Source organism: Macaca thibetana, chromosome 2 (assembly GCF_024542745.1).
Source record: "Macaca thibetana thibetana isolate TM-01 chromosome 2, ASM2454274v1, whole genome shotgun sequence".
Classification (NCBI taxonomy): domain Eukaryota; kingdom Metazoa; phylum Chordata; class Mammalia; order Primates; family Cercopithecidae; genus Macaca; species Macaca thibetana.
The window spans coordinates 136,412,072-136,428,674 of record NC_065579.1 but is presented as its reverse complement, the minus strand read 5'-3'; the positions used below and the strand labels follow the sequence as shown (position 1 = coordinate 136,428,674).

At 37.1% G+C, this 16,603-nt stretch overlaps 1 long non-coding RNA gene across 1 annotated transcript in view; it reads right to left on the bottom strand.

Annotated features, from left to right (window-relative positions):
- Positions 1-1,468: 1,468 nt before the first annotated feature.
- Positions 1,469-16,603, bottom strand: part of LOC126947678 (uncharacterized) — a 65,216-nt gene continuing 50,081 nt past the window's right edge. Inside the window, exons 2-3 of the long non-coding RNA XR_007723164.1 lie at positions 1,735-1,795; positions 1,469-1,601 (exon numbers count right to left, since the gene is read on the bottom strand). This is a non-coding gene — a long non-coding RNA (uncharacterized LOC126947678). The remainder of the gene's footprint in view (positions 1,602-1,734; positions 1,796-16,603) is intronic.

Below are 16,603 nucleotides of genomic sequence, written 5' to 3'. Positions count from 1 at the left end.
GCAGTATTAGGGTGATCATATAATTTATTGTCCAAACCCAGACATGTTTTAAAGTGGATGCTGTTAATAACCATTTACGGATAGGAAGATAAAGTATAGGTCCCCCTAAGTGAAAAGCATATTAAATATTCAAGTTTTGGTTTTACACTTCCTGTGTTTCAGTCCAGTCTCTGCCACTTGCTTGTTTTTATAAATTACTTTACTGAACATTATTTCCAATTTGGGAAGGACAGTAATACTTTCCTTACAAAGTTTGGGAGGATTACATAAGATAATTAAAGTGTTTAGTTAACACAATTACTGGCACATAATAAATGCTCAATAAATCATAGATGACATTTATGCATATCTAGACCTTAGTACATTTTGTTAAAATGTACCTACATAGTTACACAGAATTCTACACTAATGTATCCTCTTGATTTTCATCCTAACCCAACAGTGGTCATACCAACACTTACTCTTTAATAGTTAGCATAGATGTCACCAACAACATACATGTTCCACCCAGTATTTGTTAGGAGATTGAAGGACATTTGCAATAATGCTAATTAAGACAAAAAATAATAATAGTAAATAATATTGGTTACATGGCCTTTTTTCCTTGGAGTAACTCTCCCCGTCTTACTTCTTCTGATCTTGCTGGATCTGACAGTCTGAGTTCCAGCACCTAGATGCAGATGTAGCACATGGATGTGACTGAAGCACATCCTCTTAGATAAAATTATTGGTTCAGAAATAGATCTAAGACTATAGTAGAGTCAGTCAGACTCATGTAGGGAAGAGAGATAATGCTTGTGATTGGATTCATGACTGGTAATGATGTTAACCCCAGGCTGACAATAGTCTTCTTTGCCACAGTATGAAGAGACATTTCCTGAGGAGGAAGTCAATTCAGAAGTAAGTAAAACTAAGAGGTTAAGAGAATTAGATAGAGTTGGGCCGGGCACGGTGACTCATGCCGGTAATGCCAAGCACTTCGGGAGGCCGAGGCGGGCGGATCACGAGGTCAGCAAATCGAGACCATCCTGGTCAACATGGTGAAACCCTGTCTCTACTAAAAATACAAAAATTAGCTGGGCGTGGTGGCGTGTGCCTGTAGTCTCAGCTACTCAGGAGGCTGAGGCAGGAGAATCGCTTGAACCCAGGAGGCAGAGGTTGCAGTGAGCCGAGATGGCGTCACTGCACTCCAGCCTGGTGACAGAGCAAGACTCCATCTCAAAAAAAAAAAAAAAGAATGTGCAAACAGTAGGTGAACAGAAGGACAAAGTCTTCGGTTTGATTCTGGACATTTTCCTCCTCCATTATCGTCTCTATTTCAATCTGCTATGAGGTCATTTTTCTCTGATGCCTTGTTTGTCCTTGAAGAAAAAGTTTGCAAGGTAACCTATACACTCCCTCTTTATTTGTTCCTTATTCCTGCATTAAAATTCAAGGGGCTTTCTACCCCTCCTTGTTATACCTGTTTGTCTTTTATCTGTGTATCTGTCACTTTGCTGTCTCTTTGCATTTCTCATTTCTTGTCCACACTTGCTCAATGAGAATATTCACTTTAATCAGCAGATCTCTTTCCTCTGCAAGTGATGGAAACCTAGTGCAAACTAGATGAAACAAAAATGGAATGTTGTTGACTCATGTTACCAGATAGCCAAGGGAAAAATCCAGCTTCAGATATGGCTAGATCTAGGTGCTTGAAAAAGTCATGAGACTTTTTTTCTTTCAGAGTCCTCTTACCTTTGCATTTCTTTGCTTGTTTACTTTATTCCTTCTTGCTGTGTGGCCAGGCTCTCTGCACCTGCACGCAAGACAGACAAGCATAGTACCAACTGCCTTACAGAATCCTTAAAGGTTAAAATACAAAGTAATAGAGATCTCTATGCCAATGTCCATAGAACAAATATTAAAAATATCATAAACATAATCTGACTGGGCAAAACTGAGTCATGTTTTCTTTCAGGCAATGATCAGCCATTGTGGTTGAGACACTCACCAGAACTATGCTCACGATAGAGGAGCAATTCCACACTGAAAATAGCAGGTGTTTACTCAATATAAAGTAAAATGTGACTAAAAATAAATAAATAAGCCAAATAACATTTTTATTATAACTATGGGAAACTCATGAATTTCTTTGGTTTTAGGTAGGAAAAGAATAGATTTGAGACAGAAGCTACATAGAATGCTACAGCGTTCTGTACAATAGTCTTTTCTTCATGACGTTTTCCATTTTTCACTATAAAACATGTCTTGCCAAACCATCAAAGATAAATATTTAATTATTGGCCGGGCGCGGTGGCTCAAGCCTGTAATCCCAGCACTTTGGGAGGCCGAGACGGGCGGATCACGAGGTCAGGAGATCGAGACCATCCTGGCTAACACGGTGAAACCCCGTCTCTACTAAAAAATACAAAAAACTAGCCAGGCGCGGTGGCGGGCGCCTGTAGTCCCAACTACTCGGGAGGCTGAGGCAGGAGAATGGCGTGAACCCGGGAGGCGGAGCTTGCAGTGAGCTGAGATCCGGCCACTGCACTCCAGCCTGGGCGGCAGAGCGAGACTCCGTCTCAAAAAAAAAAAAAAAAAAAAAAAAAAAAAATTATTTTCTGCCCAACATTTCTAGGGTCACATATAGAAGTTAGCAAGAGCTGAGTTCTATTAAATTACAGTATTAAACATTTTTCTTGACTCACCACACCCACTAGGCATATAGTCAACTCACATTCAGCCTGCTTTACCTCTTTGCATTAAACTATGATCTCACACTTTCCTCACTTCTTACAGTCCCAATTATAATCCTTAGAATTCCTAAAATAGCTCACTGTATTGCTTAAACCCTGGAACAAATGGCCATAAATGAAAATTATCATATGGTCAGATACCTTCAGTTAGGTCTCTCAATTCTAATTTATATCTTACATTATCAAGATTAGTGATTCTCAGCTAAGATGATGTCACCCCCCCAAGGATAGCTGGCATTATCTGGAGACATTTTTGATTGTCATGACTGATATCTTTCCTGTTTTCTAGTGGGTTGAGGGCTGAGATGGTGCTAAACATCTTATAAAGCAAAGGACAGCAACAACAAAAAATTATTCAGCCCCAAATTTTATTGGTGCTGAGTTTGACAAACCCTGGTCTAGATTAATAACTGTCCAGGGATTATGAACAAAATTATCACATCTCTATCACTTCATTCAATATGCACAATATACTCAAATAGGTGGATGAATAATTACATGAAGGCAAAATGCAGTAGAAAATAATAACCATTAATGATCTCAACCTTCCTTATAGCTCATTTCTTTCATTTTTTCTATTTTTGTCAAGCCTTCATGTTCTATTACAGCATTCCAGTTGAGCTCTTAGATCTTCAACAGAATAGAAAAGTGAAATAAAAAACATGGTGCACTAAAATTCAAGAAACCCTGGTACTAGTTCCAATTATATCTTGTATTAGAGTTATGACTTGGTAAAATAATTTACTCCCTTAGAAACATGGTTTTCACTTGTTTAAAATAAAATATTTAGATTAAATCGTTATTTTAAGTACTTTTTCATGTAATAAAGAAGAACAAAATGGGAAAAGAAACCTACAGAAACACAATGGTGAAAAAAAAAAAAAAAATTCAAGAAGCCAGGACCCCTACTGATTCAGCTTGTCTCTCTTTCCCAGCAATGGCACCAAAAGGGAGATTCTTCTGAATTCATTTTGTTAATCACCGAATTCATTGACTTCTATTTTTCTTTGAGTTCTAGTGTTTGATGAATAAAGCAAAATTCATTCATTGTAGGTTCCATTTTTATAATGAAGCAGGAAATTTCCCCTGAACCCTTAGTGGATGGGAAGTGGAGTGCCGGCAATGGGGCTAGCTGACTGCTTTGGTGCCAGCAGGGGCAAACTCCACTCACTTGAACCCATTGCCCCATTGCGCTCAACCCCTTGCAGGAGAGAGCATGCAGGTGAGGGGGTGCAGGATCCAGGGCAAGTGCTTTTAGGCACCGGCAGGAGCAAAAATTCCATGTAAGCCCTGTGGCAGTGTCTAGCAGGGAATACCCACAATCCTCAAAGCCCCAGAGGGCATATGTTAAAATGCTCTTTTAGTTCTGCCATCCACAATGGCTTAGGTGCTAAACAACTCAGCGGGCCCTCTGGCTTTTCAAGTGAGGTGGTGGTTCTCCACCAATGAGGACAGAGGGTCCGGATAACAGCCTTTAGTGTCCATGTCCGTGACACCCGAGCTCTTATTGGGTGTCCAAGAAAAATAAGGTCACACAAAAGAAACGAAGGGTTGTTAATGTGGAGGATTTTATTGCTGATGAAAGTGACTCTCAGCGGGAAGAGTAGCTGGAGAGGGAATGAAGCAGCAAGGTGATCTTCCCCTAGCATCCAGCTGTCCTTGGCTGGACTCCTCTCCAAAGCAACACCATCAAGCCATCCCTCTGAAATCAAGCTGCTTGTCTCTGACGTCAAACTGTAGTTTCTAACGTCTAGCTGCTTCTCCTCTTCTCTGCCTCTTTTTCTCTGCTGACGGAGCCTGGAGATTTTATGGTTACAAGATTTGGGGGGGGGGTGGGCATGGGCGGTTTTAGAAAAGGCAACGTTCTAGTAGGAAAACAGGAATGCCTGTTCTCCCTTTGGGCTGTGGCTCCAGGCTTGAGCATGGGGTCTTCACCAGGGACCTGCCCTCTTCTGCCCAGAATTTTCCTGCCTCCTGTCTCTATCAATAATGCTTTGCTCTCTATTTAGAACTAAGTCTTACCTAATAAAATAACTAAATGGTCTTAGATACCATAATATGGTTACATTTCTGAGATAAATACATAAGGGCTTCTTCAGAAATTATTCTAAGACCTATAGTCTCATGCACAATGCCAATATAGTACAGTGAGATTTTAGGTGAGAGCACCATTTTGCTTCTGTCAAATTGTTTGAGAAGAAGGCTTATTCAAGATTTGCCTAAAAGGGACAGTTCTAATATGCCAAGCCACAGAGAAAACCATGTTCCAGAGACAGGGAAAAGAGATGGAAGATATTTCCCAACAGTAATCACTTGATACAGGAAAAAATGTATTTGGCAAATAAAACAAAATCCTTCTAAATTCTAAAATAATAAAATTAAAATTACAAAACAAAATTTTCTTTGTTAACCAATGGATCCTTTTAACAATGTTTGCACAAAAATCTGCAACAGAGATTCTGGAATGCCAGAAAATGAGCAACAGTGTAAGACCAGCAAGAGTATTTACTAAGTTTTTTTTTGTCCATGTTTTCTCTTCTCTTAATCAGCCTTAGCAATTACATCTGACTTAAGGGTGCCTGTTAGATTTTCCCTTTGTTGCATCTTTCCTTGATGTCTTGGTGAGGAAAATGAAAATCAATAGAAATTCTGTGGCATGGCCCTGGCAGCATTTGACTGTATGTATGGCTTCAGAAGTGCTTTATTTAGACTGAATTAAAAGTGATAGAGTTCACAACATGCTACACCCAAAATATGGTGCTTTGGCATATTGAATGTTTTAAGCTGAAGGAATTTGAGAAACAAGAGGTGCAGTAAGGACCTTTACACCTTCCCATGGAGGAAGTTGGAAGACCCTCATTTGAGAAGTGCCCTCCTTAAGACAGAGGATGTTGCCCTAACTCACTACTCATGGCTTCCACCACTTTGTCCAACCACATTTTTTCATGGCTTTCTACTGTAACTGCCCAAAGAGTTTTTCATTGCCCATTGCCCAGATAGAGCCAATTTACCAAGGCAGGAGAATTCCAACAGAGAAAGAATTTTACACACATTGAGCAGACCAAATGGAAGGCTGGAGTTTTATTGTTACTCAAATCAGCCTCTCCAATCATTTGGAGGCTAGGTTTCAAAGGTAGCTGGGGGGAAGGGGCAGGGGTGCAGGTGGGAAGTGGTCTTCTTGTGCATTGAGTGGCTTCTGGATTGGGCCACTCAGGAGCAGTTGGCAGGTCCAGGGTCCAGGTGGAGCCACTGGTAGAAGGATTTGCAAAAAACAAACAAAAACCTGAAAAGATGTTTCAAAAGGCCAATCTTAGGTTCTACAATAGTAATGTTATCTGCTTGAGTAATTAGGGAAATTGCCTATCTTGTGACCTACAAAATAATGACTGGCAATTGTTTATGTCTACCCCTCAGTGGAATTGAGGCTCCTCTATTCACCTAGCCTGGAGGTCTCTCATTAGCTTTACAAAGGCAGTTAAGTTTTGGGGAAGGGCTATTATCATTTAAACTACAAACTAGATGTCTCTCATTAGTTTGCTTGGCTTAATCTCAGAAATAATTAAAGGTATCTTGAAGACCAAAGGCAAGATGAGGATTGACCAGATCAGATCTCCCCCACTGCCATAATTTTCTCACTGATATAATTTGTGAAAAGGTCGTTTTACTACTTTGCTTTTCAAACCTAGTATAAAAACACTCAGGTTTAGCTGTTTATTTGGGTCATCATTTCTTTTTGAAGCTCCAGTGTTACATAAAACCTATATTAAATAAATTTGTATGCCTTTTTTTCATTAATACATCTTTTGTTACAGTCCCCAGAGGAGAACCAAGAAGGTTTGAAGGAAAATATTTTTCTTCCTACAGTTTCTGGTAATAAGGATAAGATACCATTGTCCAGGACATCTTTCTCAGTCCAGAAGCTGCAGCTGAAATCTGGAAACTTGCCTAGGTTCAGTGGCTCACGCCTATAATCCCAGCACTTTGGGAGGTGGAGGCAGGAGGATCACCTGAGGTCAGGAGTTCAAGAAGAGCCTGGCCAACATAGTGAAACCCTATCTCTACTAAAAACACAAAATTAGCTGGGTGTGGGGGCACATGCCTGTGGTCCAAGCTACTTGGGAGGCTGACACAGAATCACTTGAACCCAGGAGGCAGAGGATGCAGTGAGCAGAGATCACACCACTGCACTCCAGTCTGGGCGAGACAAAGCAAAATTCAAAAAAAGAGAAGAGGAGAAGAGAAGAGAAGAGAAGAGAAGAGAAGAGAAGAGAAGAGAAGAGAAGAGAAGAGAAGAGAAGAGAAGAGAGGAGAAGAGAAGAGAGAAGAGGAGAGGTCTGGAACTTTGACAAAGTTGGTCAAAGGTAAACATTCTTTAAAGGGTTTATTGGGCTTGAATTTGATTCACAATTGGAATAGGTATACTTTGAAGATTTGGACTTTTACATCCAAAGGATTTTTCTTTCTTGAGGGCTCTCATTCTAAACAAATGTCCCTTAAGTATCTATAGAAACATCAAGTTGAAAGAAAGGAAAAATGAAAAAGAAACAATTTCTTGACTGGTCTAAGAAAAACACACGAAAACGCCAAAAAACTCCCTTAAAAAGATTAGGAGGTAGAGCTCAGACTTAGAACAAAAGTTATGAATTGCAAAAGGCATTCAGACAGGCTCAGACATAGGTTACAACGGATAGCCAGCAAATAGCTTTGAAAAAGGCCCCAAGGAACCCAGCAAGGCTGTTTTACAGTCCCTTATAAAGTCCACTTATTTCATGAGACTCTATAACCAAACCTTTTCAGCTCTAGGCCTTCCCATTCAAATTACTTTGCCAATGTATTTTGGACCTCAATCATAAAAATTTACTCAATGGGGGGAAAAAATCTTATAATTACCCTAGATTTCTGACACTATAATAAGCAAACATGTTTCTTAATTCCTTCTTGGAGAAAACCTACATCATTTCTGTTTCACTTGGAGACACAAATCTTACCATCTCTTTGGAAATGCAAACTTCCAAGAAGATAACTCTTGCATTCAACTCAAATGGAGAAAGAAGGGAGACATTTTGGAAATAAACTGCCACTTGATGTTTTCAAGTAGCAGTTTCAAGTCCCTCACCCCAAATGTAGTCCACAGCTTCCGTAAGATTCATATGAAATTCTTAAAAGTCTTTTTCACAAATATTGGTAAAAAAAAAAAAAAGCTTTAGCTTCCATTGAGCAAGTAATCTTGACTTATTTGCTCCATCTGCTAGAAATGTAATAATACAAAGATGAGAATCAACTCTTATATAAATAAGCAAATTTTGTGTTTCTGCATTTCTACCTCATTAATAGCTAAAATTTAGAATGAAAGCTGTAAAATCTCTATTGGCATCTGTCTGTATATTTAAAATCTCTATTGGCATCTGTCTGTATATTTAAAATCTCTACTGGCATCTGTTTGTATATTTATGTGTGTATGTATGTTATGTATATATACTACTTTCTACCCTTGAATGGTTGAAAATTAATTTTAGAAATTAATTTCTACCATAGTAATTTATAAAATTCTCAAAAGAAATTATATTCAAATTGACTTTGAGATAAATGCACTTATATAAATTGTCACAGGTGCATCTGGCAGGGACTGGTGTCGTGGGCAGTAAAATAATTTACCAAGACAGTCGTGGGTAAAGAAAGGCAGATTTATTAGAAAAGACGTGAGATACATTGTAAGGGTGCAATGGGCAGCACAGCAGAGAAAGGGCTGTCTGCCAAGAGGCAGGGACTGTAAGGAAGTACTAGATAGGTTGTACTGGAGGGGCTTTGTGCAGATAAAGTATGCGGATAAGGTCTTGCTGCTGGGGCTGTGTGCAGAATGGGGTATTTGGGAATAGGATGTCACACCAGTGGGTTGCATGTGATTAGCCATTTCTCAGAACAATTTTTCAACTCCATCTGGGACCTCTTCCTTGTTGCTTACTTATCAGGACTACACATCTAGTATTCCTAAAAGTCTCAGAAATATAAAAACTAACCCAAATGCTTTTCAGGTTCATGTGGCTTGAGCAAATCTTTAATAAATTAGGTTAGTTTAATATTGTTAGTGTAATAAAAACAGCTATGTCTTCTGAGTTATCAACATTAAGTATAATACATTTTTATTCTACTTGGGTTTACCAGTCAAATAAGGTTAAAATAGTTAACAAGAAAAGAACTTGAGATGATGACTAGCATTGGTTGGTGTTATAATAAGTCTGCCTAAAAAAATAGCGTCCAAAATCTTTTTGGTAACCTGCATTCTTAAAGTTACACTAAGCTAAATTAAATAATAGATATTAATTAAATGTCTGAGTCAGTTCTCAAATAAAGTACTAAGACATTACTTTTGGCATCCTGGTTTAAAATGGTATAAAGAAGTTAAATATATTTGGGTCTGTTAATAAATGTGAGGAATTGTACTATGAGGAAGCATATTCCTCTAAGAAATAGGAGATAATATATTCATAAAATTTGATATCTGCTATAGATTGCTAGTATTTGGGAGACAATTCACAGTTGTCTACTTCCTGGTTTTTTCAGTTAAAAAAAGGATACCAATGGCTAAAAATTATAATCAATATATAAAATAAAACTACTAAAAATAATAAAGGAAAAACTTTGTATGCAACAAACACAGGATATATTTTTAACAAAGAAACATACAAGATATGGATACAAGAACATATATAAGATATAAAAGATGAGTTATTGTTAAGAAAAAAATAGAGTAATTTTATTCAAAAGTAAGGTGACTAGTTTTTCCAGAATTAAGTAGAGACAAATCCTGAATAGAAAGTTGTAAAAGGCTTGCATAAAAGATATCTTATCTCATGTAGTTAATTAAGCGGGCTAAGACTTAAATGAATTTCGTATAAAGTTTTAAAATTAGCTTTTAAATCAATAGAATACCTATGCAAAGGTAAAGTTTAACTTTTTCTGTTAAAAGGATAAAGATTTCTTGAATAATTTAAAAAATATTTTTGTTTACCTATTAAGTAATGTGCCTAAGAAACAAAAATCCTGTTTAATCAAAAAAAATTTTCCCATGCTTCATGTTATGCTTAACAGACCTTGATTACTTCAAAAAGCTCAGTCTCAATATTAAAAAATAAAGTAAGAGTTGGGGTTTTGTTTGTTTTTTGGCAAGTATATTACTTTCTGTATTTGCCTTTAAAATAGTTAACACTTTGGTCAAATGGATAACTATTGTTTCACAGTAATCTGGGATTCTACTAAATCAAGTGTTCAAATATTTAAACATATTTGACAAATTTCTCAAAATCAAATGCTAAATATAGTCTTTTTGACATCAAACTAGCTTTGAGATTTTCCAGAGAGCCCCTAGAAAATATCAAATAATTTCTGAACTTGTAAAGAGAGAAATGTTTAAGTAGATTTATTAGATATGTTAAATTATATAGTTACTATATGTTTAATAATTAGTTACTAAATATTTAGTTATATTTATTTGATATTTTAAATTACAAAGTGAGGACACTGACACATTTCTAGGACTTTCATACAATTTGTGATCCGTGTATTAATAACATGTCTATGTAAATATAACATGAAGGTTTATAATCACTTCTTATTTGGTAATGCAATTATGGGTTACATGGGACTAAATTAACTGGAAAAAAAGGGCTTATGATTTTTACGGCCCTTTTGTTAAAAACATTGTGGTTCTCAAATGTTTTGTTTTCTAGATTTAAGGAACTCTTCTTCCCTTTCCTCTTAAGCCATCTACAGCTTACAGCTATTTGATAAATTATGCCTTTATAAAAAAAATGAAATATTTTCCCTTTATCCATACTGATCCCTTCATGAATAAAAAACTACTATTGAGTATTCTTATTTTTGTAGCAATACAATTATTTGCGTTAAGTTTAATAAGAATCTGTTCTCCTTGTAACAGGACGTAATTGTCAACATTGGTTATATTACCAAGGCTTTGACTGGAATGTTATGGACAGGATCAGAAGAATCAGATATGACCAGAGAGTTTTAAGGAACTAAGGCTGATTTTATTGAGCCAATGCTTATAAAATCCCTTGGAAAAACTGGCATGATACCTAGTTACAGGATTCACAGCCTTATGGGTGAGTAAAGGAGCTCACTTTCTGCCGGTTCCAAGAATCTCAGATTATGTTGGAAACCTCAAGAAAACAGGGATTCACTCAAACCAATAGGTATTGTAGGAAGAGTCTAATGCCCTGTTCCCGGCTTGTCCTCATAGCCTCAAGAGGCTTTTAAAAGTCCAATCTGAGATTTCTTATAAAAAATTACAGCAAAGCAAGCTAAAAAAAACTCACATAGTAAATTACTGTTTTTTTCTGTACATATGTAAATAACAGGCCACGTGTAATGAGAGAAGACTTAGTTTGCAAACAAATTGGTCCTACTTTGATTATCTTTGATAGAAATGGAGGTGACTAGAGAGACAAAAATTATGTTTCAATGGCAAACTATATCACATCATCTGAATTATACAATTCCATTCCCACTGTTCATTGCATTTGAAGTTTTGTTATCCACTGTAAACTGGATGGAGCCTGATCAATTATTTTAGCTTCCTTGAAAATGTGGTTACAACTGTAACATTTTACATGATTCTTTTACCCCCCCTGATTTGGCACCACAGAAAGCTAAAACCTGATTGCTCACATGCTTATTTGGAATACCTAAAAAAGCCTTGCAAGCTGAAACTGGGCACTTCCATACTTTGCTCTGAGAATAAACATATTGGTGCGGTACAGTTTGGAGATTTCTACCCTCCAAATCTCACGTTGAAATTTCATCCACAGTGTTGGAGGTGGGGCTTAATGGAAGGTGTTAGCATCACGTGGGCAGATCCCTCATGGATGGTTTGCTGCTGTTCTTGTGGTAATGAGTGAACCCTTGTTCTATTTGTTCCCATGAGAACTGATGATTTAAAAGAGCATGGCACCTTCTTCCCCTCTTTTTCTTCTCCTTTGTCACGTGACATGCCTGCTGACCTTTGCCTTCCACCATGGGTGGAAGTTCCCTGAAGCCTTCACTAAAAGCAGATGCTGGTGCCATGCTGCTTCTACAGCCTACAGAACTGTGAGCCAAATAAGCCTTCTTTCTTTATAAATTATCCAGCTTCAGGTATTCTTTTATAGCAACACAAACAGACTAAGACACAGTGCCATCACTAGAGGCATTCAAACTGCAAACCAAGAAATGTGTTGGATGTCCACTGTTACTGTCACTCCACCATCTCAGGATACTTTCAACTCAATATCTAGAAAATTTTTAATTGCACTCTGGATTCAAAAACTGAATTTATAGCTTGTTTTAACAATTAACCTTTTTTAATTTGTGTTTTCATAGAAATACCCCTACTTAAATACCTTATTGCTTACACCTCATAGAGGTTTAACTTAGGTAGGCATCCTACTTCCGCCAATACTACTGAGTCCAGAAATAAGACACAACTCTTTAAGCAGAGGATTCTAATCCCAGGACTGACAGGCTGGTTCAGTGACATATGGGACAATCTGCCAACTCAGTTTCTGGGCTGTAAAACTTTTGGGGAAAAGTTGCAGATGGAGAAATCATAGGGTTCAGAACATACCACCCCAAAATATGGCACCTTGATATACTGAATGTTTTAAGCCGAAAGAATTTGAGAAAGAGTAAGTTCAGGAATGACTCTGACTTTTCCCTGAAGAAATCATAAGACTTTTGTATGAGAGGTGCCCTTCCTATACCTGGGAGAAAGCAGTATCCTTATCTCTGAAGACGAAGAGAGAGAGGCTGAGAGGTATCTAAATGAACAAGCCTTGATAAGTTAACCCCAGTTTACTACTCTTATCTCACACTCCCTAATCCTACCATATTTTTTCATAACTTTGTCTCTTCATCAAACCTAGTATAAAGAGAGTCGGGTTTAACCATTTTTAATTTGGGATCTTCATTTCATTATAGAGTAGCCCATGTCACATTAAACTTACAGTAAGCAAATGCACCAGGTATGGTGTTGCACGCCTGTAATTCCAGCACTTTGGGAGGCCGAGCTGGGTGGTCACTTGATCCCAGGAGTTCGAGACCAGACTGAGCAACATGGTGAAACCCCATCTCTACAAAATACACAAAAATTAGTTGGGTGTGGTGGTGCGTATCTGTTATCTCAGATACTTGGGAGGCTGAGGTAAGAGGATTGCTTGAGCGCGGGAGGCAAAGATTACAATGAGCTGAGATTGTACTTCTGCACTTCAGCCTGGGACACAGAACGAGACTCCATTTCAAAATTTTTAAAACAGTGGTTTTTTTGTTTTGTTTTGTTTTGTTTTTGTTTTTTGTTTTTTGCTAATCTGTCTTTCCTTATAGGCATCAACTGAGATCCTAGAAGTGTATAAGGAAAATATTTGTTTTCCTCCCCTACAAAATAATTGAAATGTTAATACTTCAAATCTAGTTAAACCTATTCAGTGCTAGAAAGAATTCATGCCTCAACTCATACAAAGTTTTTCTTCAAGCTATCAAATTTTCTTTCTTTCTTTTCCTTCTTTTTCTTTGTTTCTTTCCTTTCTTTCTTTTCTTTCTTTCTTTCCTTTCTCTTTCTTCTCTTTCTCTTTCTTTCTTCTCTTTCTTTCTCTCTGTCTTTCCTGTTTTGAGACAGAGTCTTGCTCTGTCACCTAACCTGAAATGCAGTGGTGCAATCTCAGCATTACAGACATTTGCCACCACACCCAGCTAATTTTTGCATTTTTAGCAAAGATGGGGTTTCACCATGTTGACCAGGCTAGTCTCAATCTCCTGACGTCAAGAGCTTAAGAGATCCACTCACTGAGGCCTCCCAAAGTGCTGGGATTACAGGTGTTAGCCACTGTGCTGGTCTCCTTCTCTTCTCTTTTCCTTCCTTTCCTTTCTTCCTGTGTAGTGTCAAATACCTTGGGTTTCTGAAACTTTTAAAACAAAATTTCCCAAGTAACTATTGTAGAATATTAATCCCCAAATATGTTCATTTAATAAAATCTAGATGACCAAATACACACTCTTGTGGATATATTTTGTTCCCATTTGCCAAACAAATTTTCTGAGAAGTCTTGCAGTAAAAATAACGTTAAATTGTCTTCCCAAGTTATTTCACCGTGGTGCTATGTCCCAACCTTTTTCTGTATATTTTTTCAAGTAATAGCTATTAACACCTGTGAAGGTAGCAGGAAAAACTGGAAAATATTGATCATTGATTTTTATCTTCCTTCTCTTCTATTTTTTTCAATATCTTTTGAATCTGCACTTTGAATCTTCAATATGCTACTCCCTTAGTAGCAAAAGCACTTTTGCAAGAATCTCCAGTGATTCTGAATTTTTTATTTAAATAATGTCTTTTAATTCTCTACTCTAACTGGATCTCTGTAGTGTATATAAAACCATCCATTACTCATTACTTGATTATCTTGTGTCCCCCATCAAGATTTTAAAAATATATATTTCTTGATTTTCATCCTATATGTCTTGCTATGATTTGAATGTCCCCTTTAAACCTGTTGAAACTTAATCCCCATGTGCAAGTATTGAGAGATGGGATTATGAAAAGTAACTGGACCATGAGGACTCTGCCCTCATGAATTGATTAATCCTTTCATATAGTAATGGCTTAATGGGTTGTCATGGGAGGGGAACTAGTAGCTTTATAAGAAGAAGAAGAGATGTGAGCTGGTGTGTGAGCCTGCCAAGTCCACTCACCTGATAGCCTGCATCATCCCAGGACTCCTTAGAGAGTCTCCACCAGTAAGAAGGCTTTCACAGATCCAGCCTTCAACCTGGGCTTAGCCTCCATAATTGTAAGAATAAATCTCTTTTCTTTATAAATTACCTAGTTTTCAGTATTCTTTTATGAAAGACAGTGAACTTATACCTGTGTCCACCTAGAGCATGTTTCCATCAGGACTCTCTCCTTAGTTCTATTATTTATTTTGTTTTATCCCCTTTCCTTGTGTGATTTCATTCACTACATGCTTTTTAGTTATAATGATTGGATGCTAATGACTCTTAAACCAGTATTTCCAGCCCAGACCCCAGTCTTGATCTTGAAAATCAAATTTTAGTAGTTCCCAAATACTACTCAGAGTTCACAAACTTTTCCTGGGTAGGAAACTTTCTCTCCCTCACCCCTCCTCCTCCCTTCCCCTCCCCTCCTCCTCCCTTCCCTCTCCCCCTCCCCTCCCTCTCCCTCTTCTCATCCTCCTTCTCCTCCTCCTCCTCCTTCTTCTCTCTGTCACCCAGGCTGGAGTGTAGTGCCATAATCACTGCTCACTGCAGGCGTTAACTCTTGGGCTTAAGCAATCCTCCCCTCTCTGCCTCTTGAGTAGCTGGGACTACAGGCACGCACCACCATGCCTGGCTACTCTGTTTGTATTTTTTGTAGAACCAGGATTTCACCATGTTGCCCAGGCTGGTCTCAAACTCCTGGGTTCAAGCAATCTACCTGCGTCGGCCTCCCGAAGTGCTGGGATTATAGTGGGATTATAGGCATGAGCAACTGTGCCTGGCCTCTTCTATTTTTTTTTTTTTTTTTTTTAGAGCAGCACTTATTATAGTGCCTTTATAATTGCACAGTTCTAATACTTGTTGGTTAAATCAAAATTTAGAACCAAATAAGCTACATGGGTTAGTAATTCATCTAAGAGTTTGAAGTCAGATTAATTTGCCATTGGTCAAATCACTTAATTTATTCAGCTCTCAGTTTCATCTGAAAATTGGAGAAGGTGGACTAGATAATTGCTGTGCTCACTATTAGCATTACATTTCTTTTTAAAAATTTTTCCATTATCTTTTTTAAAAAATGGAAAAAATGTTAAAAATTATTTAAAACAAGAGAAGCTTTGCCTATGAAGTTATGGTATTTCAGTACAAATATATACATTTAATAAATTGTTTTGAGTGCCAAATTAGTGTCAGGCATTGGGGTAGACATTTTAAGATGAATAAAACATGCTAAAGTAGAAAAAAATTCTAAAGAAAGTGATTTACATTTCTATTTAAAGTTTACATTCTCCATATATGAGTTAAAAAATATGTTCTACCAAGTCTTAATTGAAACTAAAAAGAGCTTAAAAAGTGACTGAAAAACATCATAAATTTATTGTTAAAGGAACCACTGAAGAAATGTACAATACTAAAAGATTTTATAATTTTGAAACTTCAAATAAAATTTGTCCTAGTTGCAAAGACTTAAGAATACAGTCTTGTTTAAAAAAAATATTTGGACCATTTTAAGCACTAAATAATTATTTCATTTTTTGTTTGTCATATATTTTGAAAAAATTAAGGAAAGTCAGAAAATAATACTGGCCTAATATTGATCAGAAATGCTGTAAGATCAAATAATGTCACCTACCTACTCATTATCCATGTTAATGGAGAGTTTATGAATAAGGCATGTTGCATATAGTAGTTCATAAGTGAAAACCATCTGTAATAGCATTGGACGCCCTGCTGGTGTAAAGTTATCACGGTATTTCAGAGCCACGTATATGAATCAGAAATCTCAGGGGATTGAGAGAGATTTCAACTTAACTCTTCACACTGGAGTGAAGAACAATAAGAAAAAATTGTAACTGATATAGACTGACAATCAGTGATAAGGGCACACATTTTTTCCAGCAATTTTTATGTTTTTAAAACTTGGTCTAAATTATGCAGAAAATATTACATAAAATACTGGAAAAAAGATATAAAAGTAAGTGAGATGGGGAAATATTTCTAATAGTTGAAGCCATATATTTAAAATTTTTGTCTTTATGGAATTCTAAACATAGAAAAAAAGTGTTTGTTATCCCTTTTTGGACCCTTTTTGCATTCAGGGACCAGACCTT